Source organism: Onychostruthus taczanowskii, unplaced genomic scaffold (assembly GCF_017590055.1).
Source record: "Onychostruthus taczanowskii isolate IOZ18803 unplaced genomic scaffold, ASM1759005v1 scaffold197, whole genome shotgun sequence".
Lineage (NCBI taxonomy): Eukaryota > Metazoa > Chordata > Aves > Passeriformes > Passeridae > Onychostruthus > Onychostruthus taczanowskii.
In genome coordinates, this window is record NW_024499206.1 from 76,400 (window position 1) to 99,998 (window position 23,599).

At 46.9% G+C, this 23,599-nt stretch overlaps 1 protein-coding gene across 4 annotated transcripts in view; it reads left to right on the plus strand.

The window, feature by feature from the left end:
• Window positions 1-23,599, plus strand: part of HOXB3 (homeobox B3) — an 80,789-nt gene that overhangs the window by 30,872 nt on the left and 26,318 nt on the right. The window contains exons 1-2 of one of the 4 annotated variants that reach the window (XM_041402302.1): window positions 4,838-4,984; window positions 15,302-15,566. The gene's annotated coding sequence lies outside the window, so the exon portion shown is untranslated. Of the gene's footprint in view, window positions 1-4,837; window positions 4,985-15,301; window positions 15,567-20,428; window positions 20,498-22,395; window positions 22,587-23,599 lie in introns of those variants that run through there. The other 3 variants (XM_041402301.1, XM_041402300.1, XM_041402305.1) reach the window with 3 other exon arrangements.

Genomic DNA, 23,599 nt, shown 5'->3' on the forward strand with positions numbered 1-23,599 from the left:
CAAAACCCCAACTTCCCCCCCCCTCCTCCTCTTCGGGATCCCTCCCATCCCTCCCTGGATTTGGGAGCGAAATTTCCTTCCCGAGCCGATTTTTTTCCCATTCCCGCCCCTTTTTTGAGTCGAAATAAATGATATTTGGAGGGAGGTTGATAACTTCACTCGAGACGTGTCCAACCCGCCGTGTTCTCTTTCCCTAAATAGCCCCGAAAAGAAACTATTTTGACAGCCGGCGTTGAAAGAAGGGGACTTGGATTTTTTTTTTTTTCTTTTTTGGTGTTTTTCGGTGATTTATCTCTTTTTAACATGCGCAGGGACGTCCGCGGATATACACACCCCGGCTAGAAATATAAATATATATATCTCCTATATTTATCTATTCGAGGCCAAACAAATCCCAGCGCTGGGGTTTTGGAGGGGTGAATTTTTTTTTATAAAAAATGTGATTTTTTAAGGGGTGAAAACCTGGTTTTGGTGGTTTTTTTTTCGGTCGGGGCTGGGTTGTAACGCCCCCGAGCAGCCAGCAGAGCTCGCTTCACACCAAGTTCACGGCCGGGCTGGTCCCGAACCCCTCCAGACCCTCCTCAAAATCCCCCCCAAAAAAAATATTTCTTAAAAATAGCAGGAAATGGGAGTAACGTCGATAAAGAAATTCAAAATATCGGGGGAGTTGGCTGAGTAATAAAATCAGAATAGCAGTGAAATGACGTAATTTATCGTGATTAAAGCCGTGTCGATAATGAAAGTCAAGGCATGAGGGGAATTCGCTGAGTAATAAAAGAAAAATGCCGGTAAAATGTTATTATTTATGGTGATAGAAGAGATGTAAATAATGAAAGTAAAAATATCAGATCGAGGCGAATTGGCTGAATCATGAAAGTAAAAATATCCGTGAAATGTCATAATAGAAATAATAAAAGGGAAAATATCAGGGAGAAGGGAATTCACTGAATAAAAGAAGTCAAAAGTATGAAATAGAGGTGAATTCACTGGATAAAAAAAGCAAAAAAATCCCTGAATAAAAGAGAAATAACGCCATGAAATGTTAAGGGGATTTTTTTTTGTCCTTGCCTGATATTTCTTTCAGATAAAAAATAGAAGGGAAATGAGAAATATCTGATATTTCTGATCTAAAATCGGAGGACAAATCAGAAATATGAAATGTTAAGGGGATTTTTTTTTTTTTGTCCTTGCCTGATATTTCAGATAAAAAATAGAAGGGAAATGAGAAATATCTGATATTTCAGATAGAAAATCGGAGGAGAAATGAGAAATATCTGACATTTCAGGTCAAAAATCGGAAGACAAATCAGAAATATCGGACATTTCTGATCTAAAATGGAAGGGAAATCAGAAATATCTGATATTTCAGGTCAAAAATCGGAGGAGAAATCAGAAATATCTGATATTGCAGATCAAAAATCGGAAGGAAAATGAGAAATATCTGATATTTCAGGTCCAAAAGCGGAAGGGAAATGAGAAATATCTGACATTTCGGAAGGGAAATCAGAAATATCTGATATTTCAGGTCAAAAATCGGAAGACAAATCAGAAATATCCGATATTTCAGGTCCAAAAGCGGAAGGAAAATGAGAAATATCTGATATTTCAGGTCAAAAAGCAGAAGACAAATCAGAAATATCTGATATTTCAAGTCAAAAATCGCAGGACAAATCAGAAATATCTGGTATTTCAGGTCAAAAATCGGAAGGGAAATGAGAAATACCTGATATTTCAAGTCAAAAATCGGAGGACAAATCAGAAATATCTCACATTTCAGGTCCAAAATCGGAAGGGAAATGAGAAATATCTGACATTTCTGATCTAAAATCTGATGAGAAATATCTGATATTTCAGATCAAAAAGCGGAAGGGAAATGAGAAATATCTGATATTTCAGGTCCAAAATCGGAAGACAAATCAGAACTATCGGACATTTCAGGTCCAAAAGCGGAGGACAAATCAGAAATATCTGATATTTCAGGTCAAAAATCGGAGGACAAATCAGGAATATCTGATATTTCAGATCTAAAATCGAATAAAATATGGGAATGGGGATGGGAATGAAAATGAAAATGGAAATGGGAATGGGAATGGAGATGAAAATAAAAATGAAACTAAAAATAAAAATGGGAATGGAAATGGAGGTGAAAATAAAAATAAAAATATAAAAATAATAATTAAAAATAAAAACCCACCTAAAAATAGAAATACAAGCAAAATCCTTTTAAAAATAATAAAAAATAAAATTAAAAATTTAAAAAAAAACCAGATTGGTTGAGGTGTCTCCCGCGAGGAAATGTAATTTTCCAGATAAGCCCCGAAACGCCGTTTGGGCCGGAATGAGCAGAATCTCAGGGAAATGCATTTATTAAATCCAATTACACCCAGGTCCCTCTAGGATATTAACGCGAGCACTTAAAAAATAATTTTCATTCCGGCGTCAATTTTGTTTGGAGAGGGTTTAAATTATCCAAGGGGAAAAAAAAAAAGAAAAAAATAATAAAAAAAAATCTGCCGGGGTTGGTTCAAATCTGTTCGAGCCTCGGAAACGCTTCCAGGGGCAGGAATTTCAAACCAGGAATAAAAGAATTGGGGGGAAAAAAACCCAAAAAAACCCAGCGCGATTTTTATTCTTGCCCACCTTGGCGTGGGAAACCTGCAGCGCTGATTTACGGGCGGCACCGAAAGGCTGCGAAATTCAATTTATTGCGAGGCTGAAAGGCGCTGAAGCGCCCGCTTTGATTTGATTTAATTGTATTTTTTTTTTTTGTTATTATTATTGTTTTGTTTTGCAGCCGGAATCGGGCTGAAATGCTTTTTTTATTCCCGGCTTGAACGGCCCGCTGCAGCAGTTTAATGAACTGAGATAATAAATATTTCCCTTGGCGTCCCAAAGTTATTTCTGCGCTGCCAGACTTCGAAACCCTCCAAACTCTTAAATATTATTTGCACTGGGACCGGGGGGAAGATCTTTTCAATCGCTCCTTAAGCAAACACTCGGAGCGAGGCGAACCCTCCTGGAAAAAAATGGAATTAAAAAAAAAAAAAGAATAGATTTTTTTTTCTTTTTAATCCCTGCGAATTTCCTCTCTTCCCCCTCTTTTTTAAAAATAGGTTTATTTATTTTTGCATTTTTAAAATTTATATATTTTATTTTATTTTATTTTATTTTATTTTATTTTATTTTATTTTATTTTATTGTATTTTATTTCTTTTTCCCCTCCTCGCTGCCGGCTTTTAAACATTTCCAGGGATTAAATACCCTTAACAAGGCTCATTTTTTTTCCCCCTCGGGAGAAAAAAGAAAGGGCGAATATTAGAGCCCTGGGAAAGGCGCTCTGGAAAATCCATTTGCTTTCCCCGCTCGGGCTCGGAGGTGAAAAATCCGGGAGAAACGTTTTGTTTCGCCTGATAAGGCCAAATTTAATTAATTGCCGTGAATTTGCTGGGTATTTATAAAAGCTCGGCGGGCTGGGGGCGATCCATCTCCTCGCCCCCGTAATTACCGCACTTATCTGTGCCCCGCACTCGCTGCCGCCCCGCGCTGCGGAACAGGTAATGGGCAATAAAAAACATTTGTTTTCGGGATATTAAAACGAGCAGGTATCGTTCGGCTGCGATAAAAAAATCCACCCCCCCGCAAAAAAAAACTCAAAAAACCCGAAATATCCGTGCGTGCGTTGATGGGCTCTGCCCCGCGATGTTTAAATTTCAATTTAGGGCCGCGAGGGGAGGGCAGGGCAGGGAGGGGAGAGGAAATTAAAGGTATCATTTCCAAGGATATTTCTAATTTATCTCCCTCCCGCGCGGCTGAGCCCGGGGTCAGGGTTGGTTTTTTTATTATTATTTTTTTTTTTCTGGCGTTTCTGGAGGTTTTTTTGCCCCTATTATGGGTTTGGGTTTTTTTTTTTTCCGCCCGACAATCGATTGAATACGCTTTTTAATCGCGTTTTTTTTATTATTATTTTTTTTTTCTGGCGTTTCTGGGGTTTTTTTTGCCCCTATTATGGGTTTGGGGTTTTTTTTTTTCCGCCCGACAATCGATTGAATACGCTTTTTAATCGCGATTTAGGTCCCCAATCGCTCTTTATGGCCGTGTCGGAGCTGGTGGTAAAAGCGGGGCTGAAAAGGGAATTCCCGCAGGGACGCGGAGCCCGGCCCTGCCCGCAGCTCCTCGCGTGCCAAAATGCTCCCTTCGCCCAAAAATCGCTTTTTTTGGGGGGGTTTTGTGGTGAGTTTGGGGCGGGCCGGGGTTAAAATGTGAATTTCCCCCTGGCCCAGCAGGTGTGGGTTCATCCCCAGCTCTCCTTCCCTGCCTTTTCCACCTCGGAGGCGCCGCCGGATTTTTTTTATTTATTCAAAGTTGTGCCCTGGAGAAAACCCCTCAGACCTCCAGTGGGAGGAATCCCACCGGATTTTTGGCCGGAAAAAAAAATTAAAATCCCCAAAAGCGTCGGTTTTCTGAAGGGGGGAGGGGAGGAAAAAAATAATTTAAAAAATCAAATTAAAAAAAATAAATATCCATCTTTGGAGAGGGTAAAGCTTGGAGTGGGGGAAACACCTCGGGGCTGGTTAGGAGAAAAAAAAAAGCCAAAAAAAAATTAAAAATTCGGGGTGAAGCGCGGGTCAGCGCGGCGGACACGCCTCGCTGTTTAACAAAGACTGCCAAAGTATGAGATTAATACCAAAAGTTGCGCCTTTCCCAGCCCAAAACGCGCCGGGGCCTCCCGGAGCAGCTCCGACCCTGCCGGGACAATGCGGGGCCGCGGGGGAGGGGGAACGGCCGGGACCCCCCCCAAAAATAACCCCAAAAAAAAAGGAAAAGCGGAGCCAGGGCAGCACGGGAAGGGGAGGGGGTTTCGGGGGGGGATTTTGGGGGGTTTTTTGTTGGGTTTCGCCTCTAAAATCTCCTCGAGTTTTTTGCGGGAGCGCCCAAAAAATCCCCCGGGGATTCCAGCGAGGAGAAGGAGCCGCGATGAGCCAAGGTAGGAACCGCACCTGGGCGGGCTGGGGGCTCCCGACCCCCGAGTTTGGGGTCGCCGGGAGAGCCGGGGGACCCCCCCGAGCCGCCAGGAGGTTGGGGAAGAATTTGGGGATCCCCTCCTAAAAAAAAAAAAAAAAAAAAAGGACAGCGGGGTCACCCCGCGCTGCTTGAGGTGGCTTTGAAAAAAAAACCAAAAAAACAACAAACCAACAAAAAATTTAAAAAAATTTCGTGAGAAACTTCCAAAGGTGAGGAGGGTGGGGGTTGGAAATTTGGGATTTCTTGGAGGTGTGGTGGGGGAAAATAAATTCTGGCCGACGCTAGGGGTGCTGGTTGGCAAAGGCCGGCCCTGCGCTGTCACCGCCGAGCGGAAAAAAAAAAAGATATTTATTTTTTTTTTAAAGGGATGTGGGAGGGGGTTAAAAAATAGAGAAAAAAGGCCTGGCTATTTCTAGCGCTGGGGTGGGAGAAAATGGAATTAAAAAATCGGTGAGGAGGGGGTCGGGAAGGAGGAATAAAATCTAAAAGAGATAAAGGGGGGGATTAAGGAGAAATTAAAAATAAAAGGGGCTCAGACGGGATTGGTTCTGTCGGTTTTTGTTTCGTGGCATCCGCGGCCGCGCTGTTGGTTTGTGTTTTCCTCACTTTCCTGGCAGGTTTTGGAGGAAAAGGGGAATTTTGAGCCGCTGCTGCTGCGGGAGGTGGGGAATTTTATCAGTGCAAAAAGATTTCGCTGCTCGTGCCGGAAATTCGGGTTTTTTTTTAAGGGGTCTGAAGTGATTTTGGGGTTTTATTCGATGCTTTTGGTTTGTTCTGAAAGCGCCGCTTGGTTATTCTGAGTTTAGCCGGGAGATTTTAGCAGGAAAAGCGATTATTCACCTGAAAAATCCAGAATTCGGGGGTTTTATTGGCCAGAAATCTTAATTATTATTTTTTTTTAAGGGAAAAACGCGGCAGTTCTTGGAATCCGCCGAATCTAGTGACAGGAATTGTAAACGCAGCTTTTCCCTGATGCCCTCTCTGCTGCGGCATTTAAATGCAATTAATTCGGGAGATACTTGACCTTAAAATGTTCTGCCTTTTGAAAAACACGCACAAAAAAAAAAAAAAAGAAAAAAAAAAGAAAAAAAAGGGGAAAAAAAAGAAAAGAAAGAAAAGGGCGCTGCTCTACTTTGAATCTCTTGGGCAACTGTAATTTTAAAGGAAATCTCAACACGATGCTACCCTCATTAGTTCCGAATGAAGGTTCATTACCTAGACAGTATGAATATTTTATTGCTTTATATCCCCTTTTTTTCGGAAATGAAACGCCTTTGATCTTTTTCTCGGGTTGTAAAAAGAATTGCCTGTCATTAAAAAAAAAACCTGTCGTCCCATCTGCCTTTACATTCTGTATTTCTTTTCATCTGTTTCTTTCTCCTTTTTTTTCCTTTTTTTTTTTCCTTTTTTTTTATCATTTCCCCGCTAAACCCAAACCTTGGGTGACCTCCAAGAACGAAAAATGGATGAAATCTTTGCGCTGCCCACCAGAAAATCGTGACGAGATTTTCAGGGCGGGGTGGGGACGGAGCTTGGGGGGGAATTTCTCTTTTAAAAGGCGGATTTTTGGGTCCGCGTCTCGTCGCGCGCCTGCACCTCCACTTTCACCCCCGGGAACTGATTTTTTTCACCCCAAAATAACCCCCAAGGTGTGGAGAGAAAGGTGGGGAAACCCTGATTTTCCTCTCCGCGCGCTCTGCAGCCTCGCTGCTTTAATTAATCACCTTTCCCCCTCAGCACCGAATTTTGCCGAGGGCGCGGCCCCGATTTGCCAAAAGCCCCCCAAAATTTTGCCCCAGAAGAGAATTGTGGCGGTAGGAGAAGATCTGAGACCGAGGAGGACGCAACTGTCTTCTATATGTACCCTGTAGATCCGAATTTGTGTAGAGGAAGTTGGGTCACAAATTCGTATCTAGGGGAATATGTAGTTGACACAAACACTACAAACCCAGGAGGGCCCCCCCCCCAAAAAAAACCACAAAACTTAAAAAGCAGAAGGGTGGAAATGAGGGTTTAACCAGAAAAAAAAAAGCGCTTTAGGGCTCCAAAGAAATCCTTTGCGTTTGACCTCAGCTCAACTCCGGCGCTGCTGCGATAAAACTTTATCGGCTCCGAGATAACGGCGGAGCTGCAAGGGGGGGGATTTGGGCTTTGGGGGATTTGGGGAGGGGGTCGCGGGAGTTCTTGCTGCCATTTCAGAGCGGGGCTCGCCCGCCCGTGCTTTAATTGGTGCGGTTTTGGGCGCTGACACCGATTAAAAATTAAATTACAATTGTTGATAGCGCCGCTTTCCCCGCCGCGGTTGCTGCGGGCGCGTTTGGGGTCTGGCGCAGGAATTGGGGGGTTTCGGGGGGGGTTTCGGGGGGGTTTCGCAGGCTCGCCGTGCCTTTTGAAGCGTCTTTATTACGAGAAGGGCGAGGCGAACACGCATTAGGGCTCGGGCTAATTGGCTTTTGTAATTGCTCATGGAGTGCGGGGCTGCGGCCCGGAGCGCCGGCTCCTCTCCCGCCCCGGGGGGGGGCTTTGGGACCCCCGGCACCCCGAATCAGCTGATGGGTTCCTTATCGATCCCCGGCAGCCCAATCCATCTCTGCCAGGCTCCCGCATCACCTCCAGCCCCGCTCGGGGGGTGGCGACCCCAGCTCGGGGGGGTGGGGGGCGACCGCGGCTCAGCTGCGCTGCCTTGGGGGGGGGTGGGGGGCTCCGCAGCGCCCGAGAGCCCCCCCAGAACCCCCTGAAAAGCCATTTTTACCTCGCCTTCTAATTATTCTCTGTTTTGCCGGCTTTCTGAGGGGGGGGGGGGGCGAGCTGAGGACACACCCCCGAGGGGAGTGGGCTGCCGGGGGGGGGTCTCCGCTCGCCCGCGGGGCGCTGCCGAGCCCGGGGACACCGGGGGTGACCGGGGGTGGCCCGGAGGTGACCGGGGGTGACCGGGGGTGGCCGGGGGTGGCCGGAGGGCAGCGGACGCCCCCCGGGGATGCTCGGGGGGGGGTCCCGGCAGAGCCCGGGCTGGGCAGGTTTCCTTATCCGGGGCTCGCCGTGGCCCTCGCCATTGGCCTGCGCCGTCACATGGACTCAACTTTGTTCACTTGACAGTAAGTAGGAGGGCTCCGCCAAACAGGAAAACCAGGAAAGGCAGGCGGGGGGGTTGGGGTGGGGGGCACGGGAATAAATTTTAAGGAGAGAAAGAGACAGAGGGAGAGACGGAGATACACACATATATCTATATATATAATTTGTTTTTTCCCCCCCCCGCCCCGCGCGCGTGCAAATTGCAAGAAATTAATGGCCATGAGCTCGTTTTTGATCAACTCCAACTATGTGGACCCCAAGTTCCCACCCTGCGAGGAATATTCCCACAGCGATTACCTTCCCAATCACTCGCCGGAATATTTCGGCGGCCAGAGGCACCGGGAGAGCTCTTTCCAGCATGAAGCGATGTACGAGCCGCGGGCCTCCTGCAAGGAGCAGCTCTACCCTCCGTGCCGGGGCTCCGGCCAGCCCTGCGCTCCGCTGGCCCCCCGAGCTCGGCTGCACGCCGCTGCCGGGCCCCGGAGCCCCCCGGAGGAACCGAGGCCGGGCACCCCCAGCCCGCCCCCGGCCGGGCCGGCGCCGCGCGGGGAGCCCGTGGTTTACCCCTGGATGAAAAAAGTCCATGTGAGCACGGGTAAGTGGAGGAAAAAAGGGGAAAAAAAACCCCAAAAAATATAAATAAAAGGGGGCTTCGCTTTCTGGTTGGAGCAGCAGCGCGGAGTCTCGGGGAGATCGCGGCGCGGCGCTGGTAAAAGGAGCGCGCTCGGCGGAGATTTACGAGCGCCCGTTTGCAGAGCGCTATAATTACATCCTCCATAAATTTTTATTGCTCTGCTTGGCCATGTGCCTTTGAAGTCTCTGTTACCATCCTCCTCCGGTTTCTTGCGGGTTACTTTTCTTTTTTTTTTAACTTTTTTTTTTTTTTTTTTTTTTTTTTTTTTTTTTTTTTTTTGTCCGGGTTTTTTTTTTTTTTTTTTTTTATTTTTTTTTTTTTTTTTTTTTTTTTTTTTTTTTTTTACGGCTGCTGAACCTTCCGAAGTGAAGTTTTATGTTTTGGTAATTTGTATTTAAGTGGCGGATTGAGTAAAGTTTTACTGTTTTCCCCTCCCCTGCCCTCTTCTTTTTTTTTTTTCCCTCCTTTTTTTCCCCTCCCTCTTTTTTTTTTCCTCCCTTTTTACCTCCTTTTTTTTTCTCTCCTTCCTTTTCCTTCTTCTTGTTTTTTTAATTTTCTTTTTATTTATTTTTTTTTAAAGTGAGACATTTACCCGCTCCTCCCTTGCTCGCATTTCCCGGCGTGCAGGGGGAACTTTTGGGGATAATTAATTCCGCGCTGCTCCGGCAGAGCCGCGAGTGCATAAATGCGAATTTCCGCGGGCAGGGGGCTCGGGGAGCGCGCCTGGGGGGGCTCAGGAAAACCCTCGGACAGCCCCGAGCTGGAGACTTACACCCCCCTTCTGCGGGTATTTTTAGAAAGTTCCCCTTTTTATTTATTTAATTTTTAAAAAAAAAAGCAAATCCCACCTTCCAAAGAATGTGTGACACTTTTATTCTTTTTTTTTTTTGTGATTTTTTTGAGGAGGGGGGGGGAAAAAACCCATGAAAGGAACAGCTCGGTAATTCTGCTTTTCTTTTTTTCCCCCTCCTTTTAAAATTTATTTTCCCCTTATATTTCCCTTTTTTTTCCTTGTGTTTTCACATCTTTTCCCCCTTTTTTTTGTGTGTTTTCGCATTTCCCCCTTTTTTTTTGTTTGTTTTGGCATTTCCCCCCTTTTTGTGTTTTCACATCTTTTCACGTGTTTTCACATTTCCCCCCGTTTTTTTGTGTGCTTTACACATTTTTTTTTTCCTTTTCTTTTTTGTGTTTTCACATCTTTTCACGTGTTTTCACATTTCCCCCCGTTTTTTTGTGTGCTTTACACATTTTTTTTTTCCTTTTCTTTTGTGTGTTTTCACATTTTCTCCCCCATTTTTTCTGGTGCTTTCACATCTTTCCCCCCCCCCGCCCCCCCAAATTTTTTTTTTGGTGTGTGTTTTCACATATTTCTCCTTTCTTTTACGTATTCCCACATTCCCCCCTCCTTTCTTCGGTATTTCCAAATATTTTCCCCTTTTTGTGTATGTGTGTATTTTCACATCTTTTCCCCCAATTTTTTTTGTATTTCCACATATTTCCCCCCCATTATTTTGTATTTTCACCTATTCCCCCCACTTTTTTTTTTTGCATTTTCACCTATTTCCCCCCCATTTTTTAACATTTTCACATCTTCCCCCTATTTTTGTTGTATTTCCACCTATTTCCCCCATTTTTTTGCATTTTCACCTATTCCCTCCCCATTTTTAACATTTTTATATCTTCCTCCCCTTTTTTTTGTATTTCCACATATTTCCCCCCATTATTTTGCATTTCCACATATTTCCCCCCCATTTTTTAATATTTTCACATCTTCTCCCCAATTTTTTAAAATATTTTCACCTGCTTTTTTTGTATTTCCACATATTTCCCTCCATTATTTTGCATTTCCACATATTCCCTCCCCCATTTTTTAATATTTTCACATCTTCTCCCCAATTTTTTAAAATATTTTCACCTTTTTTTACCCTTTTTCTTGTATTTCCACACATTTCCCCCCCTCATTATTTTGCATTTCCACCTATTCCCCCCCATTTTTTAAAAATATTTTCACATCTTTTTGCCCTTATTTCTTTTACTTCCACCTATTCCCCCCCATTATTTTGCATTTCTACTTATTTTCCCCCCATTATTTTGCATTTCTACTTATTTTCCCCCCATTATTTTGCATTTCTACTTATTTTCCCCCCATTATTTTGCATTTCTACTTATTTTCCCCCCATTATTTTGCATTTCTACTTATTTTCCCCCCATTATTTTGCATTTCTACTTATTTTCCCCCCATTATTTTGCATTTCTACTTATTTTCCCCCCATTATTTTGCATTTCTACTTATTTTCCCCCCATTATTTTGCATTTCTACTTATTTTCCCCCCATTATTTTGCATTTCTACTTATTTTCCCCCCATTATTTTGCATTTCTACTTATTTTCCCCCCATTATTTTGCATTTCCACCTATCCCCCCCCCATTTTTTTTTAAATATTTTCACCTATTTTTGCCCTTTTCCTTGTATTTCCACACATTTCCCCCCCATTATTTTGCATTTTCACCTATTTCCCCCCCATTATTTTGCATTTCCACCTATTTCTCCCCCATTATTTTGCATTTCTACCTATTTCCCCCATTATTTTGCATTTCTACTTATTTTCCCCCCATTATTTTGCATTTTCACCTATTTCCCCCACCATTATTTTGCATTTCTACTTATTCCCCCCCCCATTTTGCATTTCTCACATCCCAAAGTCACAACCCACAAGGAGGAGGATCCCAAATGCAGATCCCACAAGGAGGAGGATCCCAAGTGCAGATCCCACAGGGTGGAGGATCCCAAAGTCACATCCCAAAGTCAGATCCCACAAGGAGGAGGATCCCAAGTGCAGATCCCACATGGTGGAGGATCCCAAAGACAGCTCCTACAGGGAGGATCCCAAACACAAATCCCACAACAAGGAGGATCCTGAAAGCAGATCCCACAAGGAGGAGGATCCCAAGTGCAGATCCCACAGGGAGGAGGATCCCAGCCACAGATCCCTCAAGGAGGATTCCAATCACAGATCCTGCAGGGAGGATCCCAAACCCAGATCCCACAAGGAGGAGGATCCCAACTGCAGATCCCACAAGGAGGATCCCAAAGCCAGATCCCATAAGGAGGAGGATCCCAAACCCAGATCTCACAAGGAGGATCCCAAACCCAGATCCCACAAGGAGGAGGATCCCAACTGCAGATCCCACAAGGAGGCGGATCCCACCTGCAGATCCCACAAGGAGGAGGATCCCAAAGCCAGATCCCACAAGGATCCCAAACTGAAATCCCACAAGGAGCAGGATCCCAAACTCCATCCCCATAACCCCCCACTGGACGCGCGTGTGGCGTGGGTGCGAACTCGTGCGAGTGCACAGAGGGAAAGACACAATAATTTAATTTTTATCATTTTTTACACTGATTGGAACAGCGGGGACAGACAGGGTGCTCATTATTTATGGCTAATAATTTGAATTTTTATTTTTATTTTAACCATGGGGACAGGCGGGGGCTGGGTATTTCCGCCAATAATTTGAATTTTGATAATTTTTACGCCAATTTTAACCATAGGGACAGGCCCATGCTGGTTATTCCCACCAATAATTTGAATTTTGATTATTTTATGCCGATTTTAACCACGGGGACAGGCCCATACTGGTTATTCCCACCAATAATTTGAATTTTGATCATTTTATGCCAATTTTAACCACGGGGACAGGCGGGGGCTGGTTATTCCCACCAATAATTTGAATTTTGATCATTTTACACAGATTTTAACCACGGGGACAGGCCCATACTGGTTATTCCCACCAATCATTTGAATTTTGATCACTTTATGCTGATTTTAACCACGGGGACAGGCTATTTGTGACGGGGCCAGCGCGAGGCTCAGCTGAGCACAAAGCCGGGGCTGCTCCGGGAAGAGGAGGCTGGAGAAGGATTTTTTTTCTCTTTTTTTTGGAGATTTGGCTGAGATGGATCCTTGTTTCATCTTTAATCACGCCGAGCTCGGCCCCATTTGTCATGTTTACTCTCCCGTACAAAGGATGGACCTTATGTCTGCTATTACCCCGACAGCCGCGCTCGCTTTAATAAATGAGCCTCAGCCTCTTCCCCACCAACTGCATCTTCTCCACCGCCCCCTTTTTTGCTTTTTTCTCCTCCTTTTTTCTCCTTTTTTCCCCCCTTTTTTTATTTTTTTCTTTATTTTTCTTTATTTTTTTCTTGGTTCATTTTTTTTTCTCTTATTTTCTCGCTTTTCCCCTCCTCTTCTTAAAAATCTTTCTATTTTCACCTTATTTTCCTTTTTTTCTTTGTGTTTTTCCCCTTTTTTTCCCCTTTTAAAAATTTTTTCTTTATCAATTTCCTTCCCCCCTCCTTCTTCCCTTCTTCTCTTTCCCCTCTTTTTCTTTTTAATTTTTAAAATTTTCTTTTTTCTGTCTTTTTCTTTCTTTTCCTTTTTTTTTCCTATCTTTTTCCCCCCCTTCCCCCCTTTTTTTTCCATTTTCTTTATCAATTTTCTCCCCTCTCCTCCTTCCCTTCCTCTCTTCCTTCCCAATCCCGAAGTTTCTGCTCCGTTGTCCCAAAGAGATGCAATTGGAGAGACAAAAAAACCCAAAAATCACCAAAACTCAACAAAAAACCCCAAAATCTCCTCCGGGGTGTTGGGAACTTTGTGATACCAGAGGGAAAAATTTAAAAAAAAAGAAAATTGGGTGAAGGAGGTATTGGACAAATAAACGAAGAGAATGGAGCGGGATCAGACCCTTTTTTTGGATTTTTTGGGTTTTTTTTTTTGTGAAACCCAGCAGGTTCCTTGTGAGCGAGGGGGGTGGGGAGGGACACGGGAACTGGGATCAACTGGGATCAACTGGGATAAACCGGGAGCGCCCCCAAAGCTCCGATTTGGGGCTGAAAATGTGAATTTCGGGCCTGGAGGGGACCCCCCCGGCCGCCTCCATCCCCCGGGGTGCCCTGATTTACCTGGAAACACCCAAAAAAACCCCAAAAAACCGCTCAGAAATAAATCCTCCATGGCCAATCTACCCCTGCGTGGTTCTTTTCTCGGGGGGGCGAGGCTGGATTCGGGTTATTTATCGGGTGGAAAAATAAATATATTTATTTAAAGCCGTGAATAATCCGTTTATTTGTAATTTTTTCCCATTTCCCCCCCTTTTTTTTTGGTCGTTTTTGCTGTCAGCGGCGCGGCCCGCCGCCCCCTAATGAAAACAAAAGATGTTTGAGCAGCTCTAAGCCTCAGATATGATGATTTATTTGTCCAAAGCGCAGATTAATTCTCTTTTTCCGAGCCCCGGACCGAACGGGGCCGCTCATTAACGCTTTGCTGCCTCGCCTTTCTCCAGAGATCTCCCCGCTTTTATTTAGTTCTAATCTTTTATTGCTAATTTTTATTTTTAAATCCCTCCTCCTCCGAGGTAGTTAATGCATTAATGAGTCTAATTTTGGCCCAGATGTTTCTGGGTGTTGGCTTTTTTTTTTTTGGTTTTTTTTTTGGTTTTTTTTTGGGTGGGTTTTTGGGTTTTACATCGGATTCCGCTCCTGCGATAGCTCACGGCCTGACAAGCAAATAGATAATCAAGAAGACAAATGGCTCCTTTTGTGAGCCGCAGCTCTTGTATTAATTTTCATTTTCTTTTTTTTTTTTTTTTTACCATTATAGGAATGCATGCAAAAGGATGTTGGGCTCTGGAATAATGATGATAATGGGAATAAAAATATGTGAAATTTAAGGATGGGTATAAATATGAGGAGAGGCGGAAGTGTAAAAAGTAGAGGGATAAATTTAAGTGTAAATGTAAATAGAAGGGTAGGTGTAAGGATAGAAATAAGTGGAGATATAAATATAAATGTGAATATAAATATGAATATAAATGTGAATATAAATATAAATATAAATATAAATACAAATATATAGAGCTATACATATAAAATATAGCTATAAATATAAATATATAAAATAAATAAAATAAAATAAAATAAAATAAAATAAAATAAAATAAAACGTGCGGTCACATGGTCGGGGCTCCGCTCGGTGTGATGTAAAAAAAAAAAAAAAATCGGATTTATGGCCGGATTTTGGTTTAATTCTCGCGGTTTTAGAGGTGGCGACAGCGAAACTTGCGAGTTTAGTTTTTTTTTTTCCTCTTTCTTTATTTATTTTCTGGGCCAGGGCTGTATTTTATCCGGATTCCTCAAGGCTTGGGGCTCTTGCTTCGGTCGTCCCTCCCTTTGATCCGCTGCTCTTGGGAAGAGGGTGCGATTTTCGAGAGGGGGCTCCTGAGAATGGCCAAAACCGGGTGTTTTAAACCAAAAAAAAAAGGGGGGGAAATAAAAAAAAAAAATAAAAAAGGAGGCATATGCTGGCAGGAATGCGGGGTCCGTGGGGGCAAATCAAAGCTGGGGGAGCGTGAATGGGATGGAAGGGGGAGAAAAGGAGATTTCTATAGGACCTGAAAGTTCACAGCCATTAGGAGCGGACAGAAGGCAAGAAAAATGCGAGAATTATACAGAAAATCATTAATCACTCCTTTTCTTTAAATACTTATCCCTTTTCCCATTGTTATTCAACAGCAAATCTCCGCAGACCGTCTGGCGGCAAAAAAGCACCCGGAGCCCTCCAAGAAACCTTCAGGGGCCGCGGTGATAATTAGAATTAATAAGAATTATAGCAGCGATATCGCTAATAATAAATCCCGCGCCCGAAAGGCGAAAGATTCCTTTTTTTTGGGGGAGAAAAAAGCAAATTTGCAGCAGCCCCCCTCCCTCTCCCCCTTGAGTTTGGAAGGAAGCACCCCGAGCATGAGGGCGTTGGAAAAAGGATTTGGGAGCGGAGCAGGTAACGGAGCCCGGCACGCCTTGGGGAGGGGGAAATTGGGGTGAAATGCGGAGGAAAAAGGAGTTTTTGTGGAATAGAGGCGGGAAGAGAAACTCCCCGCCAGTTCCCGTGTGGGGTTTTGGGTTTTTTCCCTCGGTTTTCGGGGCGGGTCTCGCTGGCGAGAGGAATTTTGGGGTTTTTTTCTTTAGTTCTGTCTGGGTTTGGGGCTGGGCGTGGTTGGGATTTTGGTCCGGGTGGAGATTTGGGGGTTTATGCTCAAAAGTCGGGATTTTCCTCGGTTTTTTTCCCCGTTTTTTTCCCGAGTTAAATCTCTCACGGGACGGTTTGGGGAAGGTTTGGTGGAGCGGCTGCTGGGTGCGAATATTCCCGGGTTAAACTGTCCCGGGAAATGCGAACATTCTGGGATTAAACTGTCCCGAGAAATGCGAACATTCCGGGGTTAAACTGTCCCGAGAAATGTGAATATTCCCGGGTTAAACTGTCCCGGGAAATGCGAACATTCAAGGGTTAAACTGTCCCGGGAAATGTGAGTATTCCCGGGTTAAACTATCCCAGGAAATTCGAATATTCCCGGGTTAAACTGTCCCGGGAAATGTGAACATTCCAGGGTTAAACTGTCCTGGGAAATGCGAATATTCCCGGGTTAAACTGTCCCGAGAAATGTGAGTATTCCCGGGTTAAACTGTCTCGGGAAATGCGAACATTCCCGGGTTAAACTGTCCCGGGAAATACAAATATTCCGAGATTAAACTGTCCCGAGAAATGTGAGTATTCCCGGGTTAAACCACCCCAGAAATATTCCCGGTTTAAACCACCCCAGAAACATTCCCGGTTTAAACCACCCCAGAAATATTCCCGGTTTAAACCATCCCAGAAACGTTCCCGGTTTAAACCATCCCAGGCACATCCCGGCTTTAGGCCTGGCCCAGCACCCGCGCCCAGCCCGGGGCCGTTTAATCCCGGGATTTTGGCTGTCCCGGGTCATTTCCCTGGGAAAGGGGGCTCGGCAGGCCGGGGTCACGCAGAGTTCACCTTTTCTGCCCCATTTAGCCGGGTTTTACAGCCCAGGAGTGACCTCGCAAACCCCTTGACCTCCCCCAGGCCGGACACTGAGCTCATCCCCCAGCCCAGCAAAGCCCGGCCTGTCCGGCCCCGGAGGAGCAAAAATTGGGGGGAAAAAAAGAAATCCTGAAAGTTGATTTATTTCTGATTTCTCTGGTTTAATCCTCCCGGGCCTAACGGCGCTGCTCGTCTCGTTTGGTTGTGTAAAAATCGGGATTTTGTGCCTCGTTTTGGGTTGGGAAGTGGATTTTGGGCCGTGAGGGCGGGGCTGGAGGTACAAATTTAATTTTTTTTGGGGGGAAAAAAGCCAAGAGCAAAGGAGGAGAGGAGCAGAGGAGCCGCGGGATGGGCTGGGCGCTGATTTTCAGAAATTCCTTTGTTTGCAGAGCCCCTCTGCTCCTCCTCCTCTTCCTCCTCCTCCTCCTCCTCCACCCAGTGCCGGGGCGCTCCGGGCTCAGCGCGGGGATCCTTGGGGAGCTCCTTGTTATCCCTGCCCAAAAACTGGGCGAAAAATCACCCAAAAAATCCCTGGATTTGGGAAAAAAACCACCCAAAATTGGAGCAGAAGGATTCACCCAAAGATCCACAAACTGGACCAAAAATATGCACGAGAAGATGGCCAAAAGTGGACCAAAATATCCCCTGAAAGATCTCAAAATTAAACAAAAGGATCCCCCCAAAGGTCCCCAAAACTAGAGGGAAAAATCACCCAAATATCCCCAAAACTGAGGCAAAATAAATCCCCCAAAATCCCCCAAATGGGACAAAAGAATCCCTCCAAGGTCTCCAAACTGGACCAAAAATCCATCCAAAGATGCCCACATTGGAGCAAAAATCCCTAAATTGGACTAAAATCCACCCAGAGGTCCCCAAACTGGACCAAAAATCCATCCAAAGATCCCCAAATTGGAGCAAAAAACCCTAAATTGGAGGGGAAATCCCGAAATTGGGCCAAAAATCCACCCAAAGATGCCCACATTGGGGCAAAAATCCCTAAATTGGACTAAAATCCACCCAGAGATCCCCAAACTGGAGGAAAAATCCTCCAAAAATCCCCAAATTGGGTCAAAAAACCCCCAAATTGAACCAAAAATCCTCCCAAAATCCCCACACTGGAACAAAAGTCCTCCAAATATCCCCAAATTTGGTCCAAAAGCCCACATTGGGGCAAAAATCCCTAAATTGGACTAAAATCCACCCAGAGATCCCCAAACTGGAGGAAAAATCCTCCAAAAAACCCCAAATTGTGTCAAAAATCCTCCCAAAATCCCCACACTGGAACAAAAGTCCTCCAAATATCCCCAAATTTGGTCCAAAAAACCCCAAATTGTGTCAAAAATCCTCCCAAAATCCCCACACTGGACCAAAAATCCTCCAAAAATCCCCAAATTGGGTCAAAACCCCCCCAAATGTAACCAAAATTCCTCCCAAAATCCTCACACTGGACCAAAAATCCTCCAAAAATCTCCAAATTGGGTCAAAAACCCCCCAAATTGTGTCAAAAATCCTCCCAAAATCCCCACACTGGAACAAAAGTCCTCCAAATATCCCCAAATTTGGTCCAAAAAACCCCAAATTGTGTCAAAAATCCTCCCAAAATCCCCACACTGGACCAAAAATCCTCCAAAAATCCCCAAATTGGGTCAAAAACCCCCCAAATTGTGTCAAAAATCCTCCCAAAATCCCCACACTGGACCAAAAATCCTCCAAAAATCCCCAAACTGGGTCAAAAAATCCCCAAACTGAACCAAAAATCCTCCAAAAATCCCCAAAATTGTGTCAAACCCCCCCAAACTGAACCAAAAATCCTCCAAAAACCTCCAAACTGGGTCAAAAAATCCCCAAACAGAACCAAAAAATCCTCCCAAAATCCCCAAAATTGTGTCAAACCCCCCCAAACTGAACCAAAAATCCTCCCCAAACCCCCAAACTTGGCCAAAAAAAGGTGACTGCGTGAGCAAACCTCAGATCCCACCCCCAGCGGGCAGTCAGGACTGCAGCGAGGCGGCGAAAACCCCCCCAAAAATTCAATATATTCCGCGCTGCCTCCCTCCGCGCGGAGCCGGGGGGAGCTCGGGGGTCGCGCAGGGGACCCGGGGACAGCGGCGGGGAGGGGGTGGCGTTGTCCCCGAGTGGCTCCGGGTCCCTTGGAAGGCGCCCGGGGCTTTCTCAGCGCCCGCTGACAGATTTACGAGGCGCAATAAGAGCGGCGCGGCTCGGAGCGTAAATCAAGGCGGGCCTGGCGCGGGAGAAGCGCGCGTTTTATCTTCACAAAGGCGACGCCTTTGATCGCGGCACCTCCGAGTTTATGGCAGACCCTTTGAAGCGGGGTTTTTTTAAAACAAAACAACAAAAAAAAAATCGTGGAACTTAATTTTTTTTTTTTTTTTTTTTACGACCCCAAAAAAACGCCGGCGGTGGGGGGGTTTTCTGCGCTCCGTTTGCTGCCCGCCGTGGATTTGTTCCCTTTTGTTGTTGTTCTTTTCTCTTTTTGAATGCGTTTGCCCCTTCGCGCGCGGGATATGGGGAAAAAAAAAAAAAAAAAAAAAAAAGGAAAAAAAAAAATAGAGAAGTTTTTATGAAGTGAAAGTTGCGGGTTCTGAATTGACCTGAAGCTCTCCTAAAATTCCCTCGCCCGGCGGAGTTTCCCCTGGGATGGAGCCCCCCCAGGAACCCTTTTTAATCGGATTTTTCATCCCTCCCAGCCCCGCACTCGATAAAATCGATGCAGAAATAATCGAGGTTTGGAAACCCCAGCATTTCCCGGCCCGCTCGCCTTCCAGCGAGTCCAAAATCCGCTTTTTTTACGCTTTGAATTCTTTATTTTCCCCTTTAATTTGGCTTCCCTCCGGGTTTATCCCGGCCGGGAATTTGGGGGTGCTCGGAGGGGCTGCTCGGGGCTGCGACCCCCGGGGTTTTGGAGGTTTTGGGCTCTGCTCGGTGCCAGATTTTGGGGGATCCCTTCCCCCCCTGCCCGGCTCCTGCTCGCGGCCTTTCCCAGCGCTCTCCTTTGTTGCTCTCTCCGCGTCTCTTTTTTTTATTTATTTCCCACTTGGCAGCTCTCCTCGGACTCAAAATTTGATTTTTTCGCCTCTTTTTTCCCTCCCCTCCTCCGGCTCTAACGCAATAAAATCCGGCCAAATAATAACAGCCAAGGCCTGGGAGTCGGGGGAGCTGGAAAAGCTTTTAAAAATAAAATCAGAAATATTCTCAGCTGCTCTGGGCTCTCTGGAGCAGTTGCGCCATTCAAGGAGAGATTTGTGCTCAAAATCTCCGCGTGCGCATTGGGGAAAAAACCCGAAAAATCGGGAAAAAAAATCGGGATTTGCTCCGGCTGAGCCACGTCCAACAAAGCCAAGTTCCAGGAAGGGTTTAGGGAAGGGTTTGGGCGCTCTCGGGGTGGGGAAATAACCCAAAATCGCGGGGTTTCACAGAGAATTGGGCGCCCCTCTCCGCGCAGAGGGGTCCGCGGTCGGCGCTGGGGTGGAAAGTTCTTTTTTTTTTTTTTTTTTTAAAAAAAATCGTGTTCCGGTGGAAGGTCACAGTGGTCCTCGGAGTGCGGAACGGAGAGACCCCCTTCCCCCTTCCCCATCACGTGGCTCATTAAATAATTAATGCCGAGGTTGCAGAATAGATATGTATTCGTCAGGAAAATCGCAGCCGCGGTCTCCCCGCGTCTGACGTGAAATTCAACTGTCCTTTAAAAAAACAGAGAGCGGAGGGACGGCGAGGAGAGAGGGGGGGAAAAAAAAAAAAAATTAAATAAATAAAAGGGGAGAGAAAAGAGCGAGAGGAAGAGGGGAGGAGAGAGGGAGAGGAGCCGGCAATAAAACAATTCTCGGGAAGAGCCGAGGCGCGGCTGGATTATTGTAAGTAGCAGGGGCTTCCCGATCCGCAGCGCGTCCGCGTGTCCATGTAAATTTATTGTTTGTTATTAATGTTATTGTCGTAAAATGTGACAAATCGCCCTCTTCGTTTCCTGCCATTCCTCTTCTCCGCGCGGGGCTCCGCGTGTTTCTACCCACCGAGGCATTTCATTGATGGTTTTTTGGTTTTTTTTTTTTTTTAGGGGGGATTTTTCCTCTCCTCCTCCTCGCAACCTCTCTTTTTTTTTTAATTTTTTTTTTTCCTTCTTTCCCCCTTTCTTGATTTATGACAATAAACATGTCAGCGGCGGCGCGGCTGCCTTTGTGCGCGTGTTTGGGAGAGAGAGAGGCTCGCGTTGTTTATGGCGCTGGCCGAGATAAATCATTTCTGGGGCGAAAATGATGTGCGAGCGCTGATGTTTTTGGAGCGAGGAGCTCTCCCCTCGCCCCGCTCCCTGGAGCTGATTATTTCAGGCCATTTACAGTAATAGATCAGCCGCTAATATGAAAGCTCTGTAGCTGGGGGTCTTAAATTACGGCATCTGTGATTACCAATTAAAGAGAGATTTGTATAAATTTGGGGGGAAGCGGGAACGCCTCGTCGGCGTGTAAACCTGGGGAAAGAGCGCGACCTTAATATCAAAATTACAGTCCTTTTATCACCCAGAACTCATTTTCTCCCCTCTTGCCCCCTCCCCAGCCCTCCCGCGCAGGTTGTTGGGGCGATTTTACCCCAAAATATTGAATTTCCGGACGGAGAAAATGGGAACGAAACGAAATAATTTTATTTGAAAATCATTAATTTTTTTTTTTTTAAGCATCAAAGCCGGGCTGCGAGGGGGCTCTGAGCGGAGCCCAGAACAAAGGGGCGCTGCCGAGTGACCCCAAGAGGGGCGGTTTGTCCCCAAAACCCCTGGCAAGGACAGCGAGGGCAATCCGCGCCTCGCGGGGCATTCCCGGAGCTTTTCCAGGGTTTTTTTTTCCTGCTGGTTTTTCGGGCTCCCGCTCAGGCTGGGCTGGAGAGGTCGAGGACGCTCCGGATCAAAGTCGGACAAAACCCCCCCGAGGGTCGCGTTTCCCTGGGAAATTTTTTTTCCTTCGGGAAAATCCGATTTCCAAAGGGAAAAGCGCCCAAAATCGGTCGGAAAGAGGCAAAAGGCGGCCCGAACCGCGGCAGCGCATCCTGCGCGCATCCTGCGCGGGGCTGAGCGGGCAGCGCTGCCCTCTCCTCCCCTCCCGGCCCCGGTTCTCCCGTTGAAAGGCAGAGCAGGAAACGGGAGCGCTCGTTTTTATGATTTCGGGCGGGTTTTTTTTCCTTTTTTTTCCTTTTTTTTTTAATATTTTACGAGCTCCGACATGCGAGGAGTCAATAAAAGTGACAGCGGCGGCCGAGATGAAATGTTGGCAGCGATTCTCGGGTGAGAATTCGGAGATTTTCTCCCCCCCCTCTCTCCCCGGCCCTGCGCTCGCTCCGCCCGGCCGGGCAGATTTAACCCTTTCATTCATTCTGCGTGCCGGAGAAAAGCTTTCTGCAGGGCAGCGACTTTATTAAATATTCAGGGGGATCCAGGGACTGAGCCCGGATTTTGGCATCGCTCTCTGTCACAGCCTCGCATTCGTTTCGGTTTCGGGTTTTGGGGGGTGCAGACCCCCCTCCCCATCCCACCCGCCGTCTGTATTTTATTTTATTTGGTTGTATTTTAAAATAGTAATAATTTTAATTTGGGGTTTTTTTTGCTCTCGGTTTGGGACTGTGAGAGATGAGCCCTTGGAGGGGGGGAGTCAGCCCAGAGCCCCCCGAGTTTTAAAGGGGTGGGGGGCTCGGTTCAGCCCCTTTGTGGGGGTCACCGGGGGGGGCTGAGGGGTCGCTGTGGCCGAGCCCCCCCCGTTGGGGACCCCGGGATGACCCCAACCCCACCCTCAGCCCCTGAGCGGGGGGCTCAGAGCCCCAGCGGGACCCCCAGAGCCAGGGGGACACCCCAGAACCGGGTCAGGACCCCGGAACTCCAGGGCAAGTCTGGAGCCTCGCAGAGACCCCCGAGCACGGCGGGAGCCGGGAGGGACCCCAGACCCAAAATGGGATCCAGAGCAGGTAGAGACCCCAGACCCAAAATGAGACCCAGAGCCCGGATGGGACCCCAGACCCAAAATGGGACCCCGAACTGCGAGAGACCCCAGACCCAAAATGAGACCCAGAGCCCGGATGGGACCCCAGACCCAAAATGGGACCCCGAACTGGGAGAGACCCCAGACCCAAAATGGGATCCAGAGCAGGTAGAGACCCCAGACCCAAAGTGAGACACAGAGCCGGGATGGACCCCAGAGCCGGGAGAGACCCCAGACCCAAAATGGGATCCCGAACTGGGATGGGACCCCAGACTCCGAGCAGGGAGGGGACCCCAGACCCAGAATAGGACATAGAATCTGGGGGTACCCCAGACCCACAATGGGATCACGAACCGGGGAGGGACCCCAGACCCAAAGTCCACAGGGGACCCCAGACCCAGAATGGGACACAGAACCGGGAGGGGACCCCAGAGCCGGGAGAGACCCCAGACCCAAAATGGGACCCAGAACCGGGAGAGACCCCAGACCCGAAATGAGACCCAGAGCCAGGACCGGACCCCAGACTCTGAGCAGGGAGGGGACCCCAGACCCAGAATAGGACACAGAACCGGGAGGGGACCCCAGACCCACAACGGGACCCGGAACAGGGAAGGGACCCCAGACCCAAAATCCACAGGGGACCCCAGGCCCAGAATAGGACACAGAATCAGGGGGGACCCCAGACCCACAATGGGATCACGAACCTGGAAAGGACCCCAGACCCAAAATCCACAGGGGACCCCAGACCCAGAATAGGACACAGAACCGGGAGGGGACCCCAGAGCCGGGAGAGACCCCAGACCCAAAATGGGACCCAGAACCGGGAGAGACCCCAGACCCGAAATGAGACCCAGAGCCAGGACCGGACCCCAGACTCTGAGCAGGGAGGGGACCCCAGACCCAGAATAGGACACAGAACCGGGAGGGGACCCCAGACCCACAATGGGATCACGAACCTGGAAAGGACCCCAGACCCAAAATCCACAGGGGACCCCAGAC